Raw genomic sequence first — 6,374 nt, 5'->3', positions numbered from 1 at the left:
GTAAGTACGGCATACAGTTTACGTACTATCTGTTGTTCGCAGATTATAATAATCGTTTGATAATTATTATTCTGTACAATAAATGTATAGATATATATAACACGACACTATATTAATGATATAATTCCAAGCAACTGAATATAAAATTCAGAATAAAAAATACGGTAAATACAAGTGGTAAAAATATTAACAACTAATTCCACACATTTTGCAAATGAAATATGATCATGCACGCGCAATTCGTATGTATATTATACAGGGTGTAACATATGTATATACATTTCAATATTTTAAGAGGTGGTAGGGTACCTCAATTAAATCACAAAATGTTCTATAACATAGTGTCCAAGCTGCTTTCGTTTTGCAGTACTAATGCCTTAAAATTAGCACTACGTTCTGAAATGAAGAGTAGTGTTAGGAAACTTTGATGAGGCAGCCTGTATGTATAATCGAGCGTTTGCGACGAAGGAGACGAACTGACGACAGACCCAACGGTAGGCCCTTGAAAAGTATAGTTCAGAGAGAACAAGGATTTTTCTCGAAGGAAGAGGCAGTCCTGCGATATCTTCGAGATCGAGCATACCTCCAGCTCTTTGGATCAGACGTTTGAAAATATATATCCATTGTAAAATTCCTTACATTCCGTCTTATTTTATAGTAGCTCGTACACATCGGTGAGACAAATACATTAAAAGAGTCCATTGGTTAGAGAATTCTGTTGCTTGAGAAGGTGTTTGTTTCGGAAGACTCTGAACACGCGTTAAGACCCTCGTAAAGACTTCAATTAACAATCCTGCGGCTCCCTAATTTTGCATTAGGTTCGTCCGCATCACCAAATATCCAAAGTAGTCTTACTGCCTGATGACTCCCTGATTTCGCATCAGGTTCGTCCGCGACTGATTCCACCATTCCTGGGGCTCCCTGATTTCGCATCAAGTTCGTCCTCACCGTCAATAATATAATCCTAGCAGCTCTCTGACTTTGCGTCAGGTTCGTCTGCGCACCTTACTAACAAACTGATTTCGTATTCCTGTGTGAAAAGTACAGACATACTCGCCGGCCTCAAGCGTTGCACTTGGCCCCGGCTCGTAACATTATCACTGGATCAATCTTGAACAGCTGACTGTCGGCAGTCTTTTGGGTTATACTACGTCTATGTGTGTTATCTACGTTTTTTTCGCAAGCATTTTTGATCTTTAAAGCTTTATCAAAATTAAATCGTAAAAGATACATTAAAATGTATTAAGACTTTTGTCTTCTACTACACTTCCTTAATATATCTGTAAAATTACAAAATTCTCCGACTTTTAGTTTACCGTAAAACATGTTAACTTTGAAGGATTACTACTATAAAACGGAAACAGACCGGAAACTATGTTATAGGACATTTTGTGACCGATTTGAGGTCTCCTACCACCCCTTAAAATATTAAAACATATACATGTTACACCCGAATAACGTGTACTGTATATCCTGTACAATATATATTCGTGTAATCAGAGTTATTTCTTTGTTGATACAGAAAATTAATGTCATTATATTATTTTTAGATTGGACAAGTAAGAGAAAGAAAAGTAAGAAAATTTAAAAAGGGTTTTAGAAGGAGGATAGTATTATTTGACTATTTAATAAGAGTGATGCTACACGAAGCAGAAGCATTTGATTGGAATGAAAGGAGGGAACTAGACAGAATATAATCACGAAGAAAAAAAAATGGTGTTTGGATTTAGGTAAAAGCACTCTTAATTACATTAGTGTTGAATGATACAAAAGGCAATAAAAATAGAATAATAGCAGGAAGAAGAAGTTAATAAGTGAATATTAATAGGACAAAAAAAAACAAATTATTTACATAGAAACGAATATAGTCAACTAAGAATTAATATTATGATACGGCCAGCCGAAGAATCGTCTTCGTCATGAGACTTCTTGGCGTTAGCCGAGCAGGAATAAATATATTTACTGGACTCATAGACTTCGAACAAGGTATACATGCAACTGCATACACGAAAATTGTGTAACACATACACAATATATACACGCAGCCGCGAGTTCAGTGTTCAATGTTTTGAGTGCAAAGGCCGCCGAAGAAGAAAAAGAAGAAAACACCAAGCATGGAAAACCTCCAACAGGACTAAAAGTATCTGGCGACGGATCGTGGAAGAAACGAGGATTTACTTCCTTATACGTCGTAACGACGCTCATCGGACATTATACCGGTAAGATAATAGATCTTGTGGTCAAAAATGGCTATTATCATGCACATATGCTGTGGAATAAACAAAAGGATACTGACAAGTATATTGAATTGTACGAACACCACCAAGAAGAATGCTTCGCGAACCATTCAGGATTGGCCGGTAAGATAGAAGTGGACTCTGTGCGCAAAATATTTCTGAGATCGAAAGAGAAATTTGGAATCAAGTATCTAAATTATATTAGAGATAGCGACTCCAAAACATATAAAGCTATTTTAGATATGAACCTATACGGTGATGATTTTTCAGTTGTTGAAAGTGAGTGTGTTGGACACGTCAAGAAGCGAATGGGCACGCGGTTTCGAAACGTTAAAAAACAGCTAAGATTGGCGGCAGAGGAAAATTGACGGATTTACTAATAAAAAAACTGATAACGTATTATGATCCTGTCATAAGGCGGAATGCAACTTCAGTAGCCGATATGATGAAGAGTATAATACCAACATTAGAACATTTGTCATCGACGAATGACCACCCAAGACACGACAATTGTCCGGTCGGAGACAACAGCTGGTGTAAGGGGCCTAAAGCTAAAGCGGAAGGTAGACTAAATGATTTTGACCATCCCCCTTCACTTCGCCAAGATGTCGTGAAACATCTGATACCGATACGTAAAGAGCTGTCGAAAGATTTATTAACTAGGTTTTTAGGTGGTCACACTCAAAACTCTAATGAGAGTTTCAATTCAATAGTCTGGCGTCTAAATCCCAAGCACCTGAATTACGGAGCAAAAATGATTGAAACCTGCACCTTTATTGCTGCGAGTGTATTCAACGAGGGATATTCATAATTTTCAAAAATTATGAATTTGTTGAATATCAATATCGGGCAACAATGCAAATTCTTCGCCCATAAGTATGACGCGCAGCGCGCAGAAAATGAAAGAAAACGAGTATTTTGAAAAAGCAGAGGACTTGTTGTATGGCCCTGGTATAACAGATTAGTATCCTACTGCAGTAAGTTTTCAATAATTACTACCAAAACTTTAATCGCGTTTTTGTCAAAATTACATTTCTGAAATTTGTGTACACGATAGAGAACAATCTATTTGACCAATTGAGTTCCTCCGGGGATTTTTTGTTAGATAATGGTAAAATGTTGTCGATGAACTAACAAAATTCATAAATAGTTTCATTCTTCCTTTTTTTTCTGCATTATAAAGCCGAAATTTATTCCCAATAATCGTAACTTTTTTGTAATAGTCACTTAAATAATAATGCTTAAGAATTAAATTAATATAAATAACACACCGTTAGTAGTTTGGTATCTTGTTTCAGAAATAACAAAGAAACTGCAGGTAATAAATAGTAAATAAGAAAATAATATGCAAGTAGAGAAGTCCCTGAAATTGGGAGAAACTGTAAACTATGCAGATTTCAATAACTGTTATATAAAATGAATGTATTTTTATCACATACAATAGTATAATATGCACTATAATTCATCTGAGTGCATATAATATTGCTTCGTGGTCAGAATTTCTTGCATTTGTCGGAAAAGTAACTAATAGTCAAAATTTAAATTTCATAAATGTGAAGTAGTCGATTTTTAAGGGCCTAGAGTAGTCACGTGACTTTTCGAGATATCTTGGTCAGTATCTGCTGTTACAGTTTTTTTTACAGAAATAGTATTATCTATATACAGACATGTGGCTGCTTAATAAATGCGAGATGGAGCCACACTGTGGTTCCCTATATGGTTATAGTTGAATCGGCAGCCCTACTCTGCCCTTGCTCGTCTTGGGTGATCAGTGCGTATGGGAAATGTATAGAGAAACTAAGTCAAGTAATCAGTATCACATTTATTGCTCCTCTCGACGCGTTTACAACGGCAGCTGGACACGCTCTCCTCTAGCACACGTACCGCGCGCATGCGCATCTCTTTTTCCCACCACTCCCCAATCTGGGGGGGTCCCCACATCCCCCTCCACTATATACACTACTGCACGAGCCGTATGTACGTGAATTCGGCCCTTCGGATCACTTTGGATAGCTTCGGAAAGACGAGAGAGAAGGCAAATGTCAAATCTTACTCTCGCATTTCGAAAATGCTATTATGGTTTGGTCCAACTCACCCGCAAGCGGCATTGAGCGGCACGAGTCACTCGCGAAATACTTCGAGTGTAAACTCTGGTTTGATCTGCAAAAGTAAATCAGTTTAATAAATATTACTTTTCGAGTTTATGTAACTTGAATGTAAAAGATGATATACTTACAAGTTTTACACTTTCTACGTTCTTGATACCAGCCTTTAAAAACAATTAAAACAAGTTCATGATGATTTCCTATTAATTTACTTACAAACAATAAGAGTAAACGAATTTTACTTATCTCTTTGTATATGTGGCGAATTATTTCCAAATGGTTTTTCCTCTGGGTTTGGTCTGGGTTAGGTCTGGGTATATACAAAATAAAAGGAGACCTTGCTAAAAATACATTAATTTAATATATTTGTTTTCTAACTAGTTATAATAATAATTAAATTTTTTCCCCCGTTCCCCCCTCTTCCACCCGCGGTCGGTGTCGCAGCGGCAACCGTGGTCTAGGCCGGGGTGGAAGAGGGAGGAACGGGGGAAAAAATTCAATGTATATATCTTATTTTTATAATTATAATCTTCTGGCGGATACATATAGATTTCGTCATCTAAATTTTCATAAAGGAAAGCAGTTTTTATATCGAAGGTCATAATACAATAATCTCTTTTGACTGCTAAAGCAAATAATATTCTTAACGCATTTGTACTTACTACTGGGCTAAAGTTTTCTTCATAATTAACGCCAAATATTTGTTCGCAACCTCTTACTACTAACCTAGCTTTGTAATTTCCATTTTCCTTAACTCTGAATACCCAACATCTACTCAATGGCTTTATGTCTTTTACAGAAGAAGCATCTGCTAGATCCCAAATGCCGTTTTCTTTCAGCGAATCCATTTCATCGTTGATGGCCATTTTCCAATTGTGTTGATTATTACCTGAAACAGCCTGTTTATAAGTTAACATTGTAAAATTTTCATATCTTTTTGGAGTTTTCCTCTTCCTTTCTGATTTTCTGAACGTTTTTTCTTGAGATTCATTATCGATTTCGTTTCTTTCTTCGATGGCTTTTTCATATACTGTTTCATCTAGAAGGTCTCTTTCTTCTAGATCTTCTGTTTCCTCTTCGTTCTCTTCTTGTAAGATTTCTTCTTTTTTCAATGTTTCATTTTCATTTTCTTCTTGTATTGTTTCTTCTTCTTCTGATATTTCATTTTCGTCTTTGTACAGGGTCTGTTTTAAGTTATTTTTCTTCTGATTTTTATGTTTTGTTGGTGTCCAGTCTTCGAATTTCACATCTCTGGCTATTATTATTTTTCTTTTCTCAGAATCCCATAGACGATATCCTACAGGGGCATATCCAACCATCGTATAGGTTTTACTTCGTTCGTCTAACTTCTTTAACGATCCTAGTTTCTTAGCGTAGGCTTTACTTCCAAAGATGTGGATTTTCCCCAGGTCTGGCCTCGTTTTATTCCATTTTTCAAAGGGTGTAGTGTCAACTGTAGTTGTTGGTAATCTGTTCAACAGATGAGCAGTTGCATATACTGCTTCTCCCCACATTTCTTTCTTCATACCACTATCAAAAATCATTGATCTGGTTTTCTCCATCAACGTGCGATTCAGCCTTTCTGCTTTTCCATTTAGTTGTGAAGTATGTACTACTGTGAAATCAAATTGTATACCTCTGTTTTTGCTCCAGACTTGTAAATCTTTGTTCACATACTCCCTGCTGTTATCATAACTGATTTTGTGAGTTCTTAAATTCCAGTATGCTTCTACTTCTAAGATGTATTCCTTGAATACATCTTTTACTTCATGTTTGTTCTTAATCAGGTACACTTTTATGTAGTGTGTGTGGTCATCCAGAAAAGTTAGAAAATAGTTATTTCTGTCCCACGTCTGTGGTTCAATTGGTCCACAGACCAAGTAAATTAGGATGTCGAGGACAACGAACGCAGCTAATAACTTTTTGTGTATAAGGCTTTATTTGTTGGCGGCAGAATGGTTAAACAAAAAGGCGCCTTTTTACTGCACATTAATCTTGTGAACATAACATTTTTAACATTTGTTTTCAAATA

At 36.2% G+C, this 6,374-nt stretch overlaps 1 pseudogene across 1 annotated transcript; it reads left to right on the top strand.

Moving 5' to 3' along the window:
* The first annotated feature begins 1,838 nt into the window (after positions 1–1,838).
* Positions 1,839–3,417, top strand: LOC143186234 (uncharacterized; annotated as a pseudogene). Its single transcript, XR_013003030.1, has 2 exons — positions 1,839–2,800; positions 2,909–3,417. The product of XR_013003030.1 is annotated as an uncharacterized LOC143186234 (transcript).
* Positions 3,418–6,374: the final 2,957 nt, after the last annotated feature.

This window comes from Calliopsis andreniformis, chromosome 12, assembly GCF_051401765.1.
Source record: "Calliopsis andreniformis isolate RMS-2024a chromosome 12, iyCalAndr_principal, whole genome shotgun sequence".
NCBI lineage: Eukaryota > Metazoa > Arthropoda > Insecta > Hymenoptera > Andrenidae > Calliopsis > Calliopsis andreniformis.
This window is presented reverse-complemented; position numbering and strand designations above follow the sequence as displayed.